Here is an 11,166-nt window from a genome sequence, read left to right as displayed (position 1 = left end):
AATGTTAGTGAAGTTAAGAGTGTCTTACATGAAAACTGCAACTGAAAGCTTTGTTTTTGTGTGTAATTTATCTATAGTGTACTACAAAAAAACTGGTTAAGGGTAAATCACATTTTGAAAAGCTTTTGTAAATGGGCAACTTGACAAATTATTTTTAATTAAGTTTCTCTCTTTTTCGAAATTAAAGGTGCAACTTATATTCAGGCCAATTCGATGTGTATATAATTTATGATAACTATGAACAGACTTTGAAATTTGCCTACATCACACCAGGTATACTCAACTTATTTCACTGCCCCACACAGATGCTCATGTCCGGTGGAAGTCTCCTCTAGTTCCCCCACTTTTGGCCAGAAGCATTATTTCAGATATCACAATGTCATGACTCACAGCTTTGCACATATCGTACACTGTTAAGGCAGACACCGATACAGCAGCGAGAGCTTCCATCTCCATGCCCGTCTGCCCTCTACACTTTGCCGTGCCAGTTATAATCACACAGTTGAGAGCAGAGTCCAGTTCAATGTCCACAGCCACAGAGGCTAAAGATATGTTATGACACAGAGGGATAAGGCTGGACATCTGCTTGGACCCCACAATTCCCGCCAGGCGAGCAACGCTAAGTACCTTCAGGCCATTTTCTCGTATGAGTTTCATCAGTTCGGCTCCCACAAAAACCTTTGCTCATGCTGTAGCAGTCCGTTCTGTCACCATCTTCGAACCCACGTTGACCATTTTCGCCCTGCCAGACCGGTCAACATGAGTCCGACTTTCGGACTGTGCTCCCAAACTGCAGAAACGGTAAGAGAAGACAGAGGGCTGTGCTCTGTGTGTTTGTTTTGTTAGGAGTCCTGCATTGCACATAATGCTTGGGGCACAGGGAAGCAAAAGAAACTGTTTTCTAGATTCAGTCACTACACTCAAATTACGTGACAACAACTGAGACATCTGTGTATCCGACACAAACAGGGGCGAAATATTGGTATCTGAGAAGAAGTACTTTTGAAAATCTTGTTTCTGAAGGTTTAACAACTTCCGACTTTGTGCCTTCACAACATCACTACAGCCATCAAGTTCAGGGCCACCTGGAACAAAAATACAAGCTGTAACAAACAACTCTTCATAATCTGAAAATAGGTTAACTACAAAAGAATTTTTAAGCATTCGTGTTGAAACACCCCCGATTAATTCCTTTACTGGATTTTGGGTAATTTACCGAAGCCACCAAACAGTTAATTATTGTGATATATGACCGTGTGCTTAATGGATGAAAGGCTATTGGTTGTTCTGCTGTGGTTTCAGGAGTATTTCAACCGAATGCGGCTGTTCTGGGACGGAATAGCTAATGATTGAAAGTTTGTCTATTGTTAAGAATCACAAAGGTTGTGATGTACAACTGATGTATATTTCCTACTAACACACAAATTCTGAGGCAGTTGCTACCTTTGCCTTACACGTCTAATTGTGGTTATCTCTTTTTATTGATTGCTGATTTTCAGTACTTTGTCACACGCAATGCTGATGGTTAACATTCACAACAATCCTCACTGCAATCCATGGTTGTTGCTGGCCGACACGGTTGACGTGAAACACGTAATTCGGCACTTGTCACTTTCTGTTTCTTATCACTTGCGAATCGGCATTAGTGAGAGTCAACCCCACGACGATCAGGGGGACGTGCTCACTCGTCATACTCCAGTGAATTTTACCATTTACAACTCACTCGACCACCATTCTTCCCCGTCTTTCCTGCTCTACTGCTCACTTGACACTCTACCATACTACTGCGCACTCAGCACTAGTCTCACTGCCTACTGCAGCGCTCGACAATCTACTCCTGTCCGCTATCGACCTGGGCGTCAGATACTAGCATCTTTGTTTGTGGAATCAGGGATCCCTTACAGTGTTCAAGACAAGTTCTTTGAACCTTAATGATCTGTGATGATTCTTTTCTTTCCTAAGCTAAGGTCGAAAATCTGTTTTGTCTGCAGAAGTGTGCAATATGAATATTACACAAAGTTGATAGGAACATCTCACATAAATCTCCTCAGTGGCTGTAGTTTTCACAATCTTGCAGGAGTGGATATAAGGGGAGGTCGTGGCAATGGTGAAAACTACCACCCACTTCCCAAACAACATATTATACTGGGGTGCACTTAAGAAGGCAGCAGTGTGGTGCATTCTGTGCAGAAAGAGATGGGGAATGCTTTATGGTGCTGTCTGTGTGTTCTCTCTCTCTCTCTCTTTCTCTTTGTCCCACGACTCACATTTCAGCCACTTCCAACCCTCGTATCTGGCACAGGCCACTGTGTCTGCTTCTGACTCTGCCTAGTAGAATTTATGCGGTCGGAAAGCTATCGCTGTTGCTTTCTAATGTAATACTTGTCATGTTTCCTTTATGCCAGCCATTGTGAACATTAATGGCTAAGTAACCTCATCATACCTAAATGCCTTGTATCGTACACGCACCCCAAAATGCACACTACAGACAGATGTGGCAGAATGACACGATGTCTTTATATTTTTTACTTCACCAATTTCCAAATGCACACATAACTTTTGGAGAAGGAGGTAGCATGGAAACAGAAGTGTGTCAAAAATGCCAAGTTCTTCCAGCAATGACAAGCTACATGTAATAAAGGACACTTTTCAGATGCTCGTGCTAGGGTCTGCCCACAAGGACATGCTTTTGGTCTGATTGACAACATTCCAGCCGGGTAAAGCTGCACACCACTGGGTTGAACATACCAGCTGTCAACAGATCCGATACAACAACAACAGAAAGAATGACTTCCCGAACACAGTTGGAAATCACTGATAGAAACAGTATTCCCCTCATTCACATGTGTTTGCAGACCTCTGCTCAGTCATAATGTTTATTGAAATAATGATGGTGAGCACACACTCTGACAGAGTTCAACTTCGTTGTTACATGGTTGTTCAGCTTTTTCCTTCTTTCCTCCTCCCTTTTCTCTTCCCAAAATCTTTTCATTCTTTGACTGTGTTCCTGTTTCCTTTGATATGTACATATTTTCTCTGTTGTCTTCCTTCCCTTTACTTCAAGTTTTATGTTCATAATTTTGATTCTGAATTTGTCTCTTTCATTCATCATTTCCATTCTGATTCCTGCTCGTTTTGGCATTCTTCTATCTCTTTAAACCAACTGGTTTTTTTGATTAAGGCATTTACTACATCCTAAATCCCTTTGTGAATCTGTCGCTGTTCATTGTGTGTATGTGTCCACAGAATGTTAGTCGGTGTTTTCTGATTGTGACTGAATCTGCCTCTGTGTTCTTATAATTCTCTGGTTGATCTCTTCATCCATATGCCATCTCTGTGCACTGCTCCAAAAAATTTTCTGAGGATTTTGCATTGTATTCTTTCTGCTTTGTGGTGCCTGGTCCACAGATTGTGGTCATTTCTGATGCGAAGAGTGCTTCTGATACTATAACTGTGTTATAGCGCATGTGTTTGCCTTGTACTGAAATGTTTCTTTTATTACAGTGTGTCCATGTCAGTTTGTACACTTTATGAAGTTCTTTTGTTTGTTCTATGTTTTCTTCATTCTTTGATCCACCTATTTGTATTGTTACTATTATATTGAATAATTTAATATATTTTTGTGTGCTTATTATTGTTATTAAAATTGTAGATGTCTGTCGTATGCTAACAGCGACGTTGCTAGCGAGTTGCATTTTTGAGGGAAGCTGGGTGAGGGGGGGCGGAAACAATAACAAACTGTCACTCCCCCCCCCAAATAACCCAACCCTGGATACCAATACATTTGCTCTGTATAGGTGTTTGTGTCCAGAAGTATGAGTCAATTTAGCAAAAAAAAGCAAAGGAAAGCTTCATGTTCTGGCCCACATAAAAACCAGATGACCAACCACAGTGTAATCCTCTGCAATGGCATCACTGAAAGCAGTATGGTGGGAGGGGGAGGGGGGGGAGTCAGCACACCCTGTTCTGGTCACTGCCAGCTTTCTTGACCTCAGAGTCACTACGTCTCACTCCAACAGTTCCTCAATGGGCATCACAAGGCTTGGTGCACCTCGTTCCAGTCCTCCCACCAAGGAAAACCTCGGGCAGTACTACGGGTGAGTCGCAGCTGAGCAGCTGCCTTCCCCCTGTACCTGCAGTAGCTGCGAGAGGATATTTGTGTTACACATACGCTAAAACTGGTGTAGATGCCACAGGACACTCTTTGGAGTGTCACCTACAAGCACACGCTGCTACACACTTGACAGTGCTAGGTGGCCATGAGTTCTGGCTCAAAGTTCCTGCAACTGTGGTTGGAACTTCCCCAGTGTGACTCTCCCATTCTTTAATAGGGTATTTCAGTGTCCGGGGAACGTTCACATTGGACAACACTGTCCAGTACAGGCTGCTGTCTTCCACCCGTGCTCTCTTGCACTGAGCATTGCATCTTGCACAAGTGAGTCATAAGGACTCCCCTCTTCTGTATGTACACTAAAAAAGCAAAATCGTCTTTTCAGACGAAAAAGTAAAATTGTCTCATATCCACATTCTATCCTTAAAAGTATCCTTATGTCTGGGAGACGCAGATCCACCGAGCAGATCCCACCCGACGACCCGTAGCAAGACTGCAGCACAAGAGGCAGGAGTGCCATCTGTTCCCTTTGACGTTTCTGTCTTGCTTTGTCACCTATCAGTAAGTGATGAACCAGCTAAATCTGGACTTTGCTGCCACAAATCAAGAAGCAATGGCTCGGTGACAGCATGAGCTCATTGTCCAACTGACGGGTGGAAGCAACGCAACAGCAACAGCAACACCAACAAAAGTCACACCACCAGTGAATATACTAGAGAGGCCCTCAATACCACCGCAGTAGTCCTCGAGCTGGAAGTGACAGCTCCGTGGAACAAAGATGGACCTTCGAAGCTGGTGGGTCCAAAATGCAATCAGCAGCAACATACACGAACAACTGAGCCTACTGACTCACACGGCAAATGCAGCATGCTTTTACCAATACCAGTTCTGAGCATCGGTAATATGAGGGACCATACAAACAATTCTGCAGCACCTCAACTACACAACACTACCCCAGCCGCTACGCAGAACACTACACCGACTGGCTTCCCACTGGTCATAATACACAATTACACTTGCCTCGGCAAGCTAAAAAAGACATTTGTAGAATGTCACTCCCCACAATATACCAAACACAAAACTCACAAGGGACCATGTATCACTGTATGTATGCAACAAAACAGATTGCACAAATCTCCTGAAAATCGTCAAAGCTGGGGGAATTGAGTATCATAAATATAGCACCCAAGGGGGGAAAACTCGAATGTACATCATGAAAGGAGTTGACACCACAACCCTCAATGACATTCTTCATGGTATAATCACAGCTCTCAGCTGGGACTGTGAGAGCATGAGATGAATTCTTGGATTCGTGACACACAGATTGCAGCCAAACTATTTAGTGGAGTTCGATGACACAGCTTACTCCTGCAACTTTCTGACGCAGATGCTCCTGCTTCACATGGTCGTAGTAGAAATATACACACTTCCGTGTGTCCCCCAACAGTGCCACCACTGCCAGCAGTTTGGCCATGCGGCACCCGATGTGATCTGGCACACGGTGCCGCAAATGCACTGGTAACCGTGTAGCACGACACTTTAAACTTGGTACAACTATCAAATGTACCAAATGTGGAGGGGTCCATGTGCAAACTACAGATGGTGTGCAGCATACAAAGAAGCTCTAAGGTGCAAAAGTGCCAAAGACAGACAAGTGGTAACCAGAACAGCTCCAAGACACTCCCCACCCCCCAACCAGTAAGGTGTGGAATCTCTTTTACTGGCATTGTCAGTGGAAGTGGATGAACTGAGGATGCACAGAGCTCCACAAACTCACGGCACACTCCCACAACAACAGAACCACAACCCACACCTGCAATGCTAGAAACTGCCCCTGTACTGATGACAACACTGCCGGTCCCAGACAACACCAAGTCAACTCTGTCTAGGCCAGATTGTGACACTTGTGATATCACAGAAGACACACCCAAACTAGGGCAACCACAAACACACGAAATAAAACAGAGGTACCCAAAAAACAAAAGAGGGGACACTATCACACCACAACAAATACACCAACAACAGACCAGACAAACATAGGAACACATTAAAAGGAACAATGTAACTGTAACTCACACTCTTGCCCCCCTCACCACAGCAATAACACAGGTGACCCCAGATGAAATACGAACCATGAATAACACACAAGCCAGCCCATCCAGTACACCAACATAAGGACCACCAGCCACCAACACCACCGCCAGCACCTTGGCTGACATAACAAACATTCTCACCACAATCAGAGGCATAGTGGAGACACTATACCCCACTCACATGGCTTAAGATCCTCTTGAGGCTCTTCATCGTAACACATGCACAAACTCATGACGGCTACACACAGCCAGTGCATGGCTGCTATACAAACTGCTATCACCACACTGCCCACACACTTCCATAGGTAATACACCACAAAACACAAACAACAGTACCTTGACCTAGATGCTGTTCTGGAATGCAGATGGGATTGGGAACAAAAGGGCAGAGCTAGCTGCATTTATGGAGGAGAAGGGAATCTGGAATGTTCTCATGAACGAAGCTGAGCTCCAGTCACACAAACAACTACTCTTCTCAAGATATTACATCTACTGTACTGACCACCTGAAGGCACAACTGTGGATGGAACAGCAATCTTCATATATTGAGACAAAGAATACACAAATATTAAGATCCCTGAACCTGAAAGACTAGAAGCCACAGCTGTTAGGGTCAAGTCAATTGAGTGAACACTACATTGATATCGATATACAATTGATCTGGTAATATCATAACAAGCGATATCAGCACAATACTCAACATAGCATAGTGACTAATAGCCACTGGTGATCTTAATGCTAAACACTCTGCTTGGAACTAACAAAGATCAAACACCAATAGCAAAAAAACTATGCGAACATGCACTGCGCCCAAACTACATTACACTAGTGCCAGCTGAGGTGACACTTAAAACAGGGAACAGAGACTAAATGTGATAGACATTAGATGTGATAGGCATTATAGTCACAATCAACATTGAAATTATACATGATTTGGCCTCATCAAACACCTGTAATACTTTACTCGCAAGAAACACAGCAGTATGATGAATCTCACAGGATACTGAGCTACAAGCGTGTGAATTGGGTATTGTTCAAGGAAATGCTTGAAAAGTCATATCCCACAAATTCCCAAAATTACACAAAGCAGGAAACTTGTTGAAGCTGTCAAAGCCCTTACCACCGCAGTTCAGGATGCAATAGCAGGTACCATTACAGTACTTATACCACAAGAATGCTCAATGGCCCTGCTCCCAGAAATACAGGGGCCAATGTCAATGAGAGATCATCTCGGGAGATACTGGATGTACAAACAGCATATTAGCAGGCTCCAGGGGATCATACAGGCTAAATTAAAACTTTTAAAACCACAAACTGGGACAATAGACTCGCAGGGCTGCACACCACATGACCTGGAGTGTGGCAAATAGCTGTCCACTCCACCAAGAAGAAATACTACACACCAAGTTTACAAATACCTTACAGACCAGCATACTCCATGGAGGGGAAGCATGAGCTGATGACCAGAACACTAGCAACATCATTCACACTGAATCTGACTCCTTCCAATCCAGCACTGCTACTTGAAATGGACCAGGAGGTTACATGGCCTGTAACCCAGCCCAAGTGCAATGTAACAATACATACTGCTACACATGAAATTACACAGGTTATTAAGCACAAAACAACTAGAAAAGCTCCTGGTCCCAATCACTTTCAAAACCATGTCACCCAGGAGTTTACGAATAAAGCTATAGAGCATCTCGCACATATGATGAATACCATTCTACAACATCAACACTTCCCTGTCCTGATGTTCAGGAAGCCAGGGAAATACCACTCCCTACCACAAAATTATGGAGCCATCAGCCTGCTGAGCTCCCTGAATAAGATTGTTGAGAAGATGATTCTCAAACATCTTACTATGCACTGCAACACCAATGACTCGCTGAGACTGGAGCAATTTGGATTCAGCAATCACCACTCCACAACACAACAACTCCTCCGTGTAGTAGAACATATTACACACACCCCCAACACCATAAAGCTACAGGAGCACTATTCCTGGTCTTCAGTCATTTACGGAACAATCGTCTCATTCGCAAACTCTGCACTGCTAGTCTCTCCGACGAGCTCGTACACCTTACACACTCATATCTCACTCACAGAAGCTTCAACACCGACATTCAGGGCAAACAGTCAACACAACACAGTATACAAGTGAGAGTACTCCAAGGCAGCATCCAAGGGCCCCTCTTGTTTAATCTCTACGTCAATGACTTTCCAACTGAACAAAACACAATGGCAACCATCTACGCAGATGACACTACCATCCTAGTGCAAGACTGGAAACCATCAGGCATAATTCGCAACTGCAAACAAAACTGCCTAGCTGGAACGACAGTGTGTTAAAGCAAATGCTGACAAGTGTGAAGCAGTTCTGTTCACTGACAAACCATAACAACTGCACAATCATTAAGTGTTCTGGCATACCCACAAGCACTGGAATGAAAATTAAGATCGCAAGAGCAAAGAAGGCAGTGAACACACCGTCAGCGAATAGCCCACTGGCAAGGACCACACCACAATGGGACCAGGCCCCTAGACAAAGAGAATATAAGTGCCACTCCTGCCAGCCTCGGCCACTCAGTATTTGGACAGGATTAGGACAGTATACGGACAGGCCTAGCGCAGAATGCTACAATAACAGTTATTAGTGATCCACAAGCTGTGTGTGAAACTTGCACGAACATTGTATATAGCAAAGGACTCGGATTTATACTGCATGTCGCCTATTGCTTGCGACACCATTGTAAATTCCAGGTCAAGCATTGTCAAGCTTCTTATTTGTAATAAAAACTATTAATGTTGTTTGCTTGAATTGTTGTATAGCATTTTGAGAATGCAGCATCCTTTAGGCACCCTATATGAGATGAGTGGGTAGGACCCCACATTAAGACTGCAGACAAATAACACTACACACACGCCCAATACGTTTCAGTGTGAAAGTCAAATACTTCAGTGACAGGCCAACTGAGCAAATGCAAGGCTCAAACAGTGTTCCTCTAAGCTCAACAGGTAAAGCACACTGAATAGGAGGATATCGAGGTCCGTGTACATGATACTGATTAGACCCATGATGATACATGCAGCTGCAGTCTGGGGTTACGTGGCTCTGACCGCCTGTGCCGCCTACAGGTGATACACAACGAAGTGCACCACAGTCCACACAGACTGTCGACCTTCACAGAGAATACTGCCTTGAGACTCACACACAGATATTCAAAAAACTCACCACACTACTGTACAGGAACTTGAGACACTCTGACAATCACTTCATTCTTAACCTGGGAAACTACGACCACAACCACGGGTGAAAACACAACTGCTGAAAAACACTTCTATCTAGGGACAATTAATCACCTGTGGACAGCACAAACTCACAGACAAAATAAACACTGGTGAATCCCTGCATTACAGCAAAACTAAATGGCATTGCCAGCTGCAAATATCTAGCTGACCAACTGGCAATACGGGAAAGCAGTATTGCACACTAAACATAAACATATCCAACCAAACCTCTTTATGGCCAATTGACCACTCGTATAATGACCTAGGCATGTTACAAGTACAGATGCTGCAGGTGGCCCAGGAGAAACTCAGGTGCACAGCCCAGGAGTACCCCTCCTCAATAGGACTGACACCCGTAAAGAGCTTAGGGTTAAGAAAACTGTTTTATATTCAGGTGCAACACCCTTTTAACATCTCCCAGCCAAAATTAGGAGCAATCTGGAAATCCCCAAATATTCAAATGTAAAGTAAAAAATGTTTTATTAGCCAGTCCACCAATAATTTACCTGGATATGTGAATTTACCTACCTGTCCCATCTCAGATACACAACGCACAAACACTTTCTAACAGAAAACCATATTTAGCCATGCAACATATTCTCTAGGAGCAGACAGGAATGGTAGATGGTTTACTCCACAGAGGGAAGCTGGCAGCAGCTTTGGAATGCCTTTTGAAGTGGTGATTCCATCATAATAATAGCCTATGTGCAGGTACGGTTGGTTCTCCACGGAACAGAAACTACTGTACTGTTCCCAACGTGGCATTGACAGCATAAAGGACATTGCACAGGAAGGAAGTATATGAATTTATCAGAATAAGTTTAGATGACAGTGTCCTGTGTAGAATTAAATGCCCATTTAGCATGAAGTATTAAATCAAAATAGTGGCAGAGCAGTTTAAGTAGCAGAGCATTGGCTTTTTTCAAGTAGTTGCTTCTCTGCATATTTATAAAAATAAAATGATGTAGAACTGATCCCCTTGAATAATGATTAATGTGAGCAGATTAGTAGTAGATGAAAATGGTTGTTAGTAGTTCAGTGGCACTTCTCACTTACTCGTTTTACACCCCTGAAGTCTCTCATCGGTGATGGAGCTGTTGGAATATTACATGTGAATGAATGGCTGAACTCGATAATTTTCAAAGTATTCAATATTCTTGTACAGTGCATTCAAAACAAAGTTATATAAAAATGAAGAGGGATGTGTACTTCATAAACTGGCTTGACAACAAGCACACAACGAAGCAGTGTGATGTAGCTTACTCAAGCACCTCAGTTTCGCAGGAGACCCTGAGGCAACAAGTACACGCATCATGTTTGCTCACTGTTTTTTATTGCCTGTGCTCGAGCACAGTATGAAATGTATTAATTTCCTTCTCCAATCTGTGGCTGCTTCCCATCTCTAATTAATTTGTCGTTAACAGGATGTTAATTGTAATATTCCCTTTAATGAACTCATTTTCAGCAAATTGCTAAGCTGGTAATCTTCCTTTTTGTATTGAATAATAATAGTAACTCTGACATTTACATGAAGAGGCATACCAGCAGCAGCAGTTAGCTGTCTTTTAAACTTCATTTGATGCATCCAGAACATTGGAGATATACTGCAACGTCAGTAGGACATATTTACTGAGAAAAATCATACATGACACACTTGCCTCCACTGAACGC

The 11,166-nt window shown here is 43.2% G+C and overlaps 1 pseudogene; it reads right to left on the bottom strand.

The window, feature by feature from the left end:
• Positions 1 to 309: 309 nt before the first annotated feature.
• LOC124620365 overlaps positions 310 to 11,166 on the bottom strand; it is a 123,523-nt pseudogene continuing 112,666 nt past the window's right edge.

The sequence above is a fragment of the Schistocerca americana genome, chromosome 6 (genome assembly GCF_021461395.2).
Source record: "Schistocerca americana isolate TAMUIC-IGC-003095 chromosome 6, iqSchAmer2.1, whole genome shotgun sequence".
Classification (NCBI taxonomy): domain Eukaryota; kingdom Metazoa; phylum Arthropoda; class Insecta; order Orthoptera; family Acrididae; genus Schistocerca; species Schistocerca americana.
The sequence above is the reverse complement of the archived record's forward strand: the minus strand, read 5'-3'. Positions and strand labels throughout refer to the sequence as shown.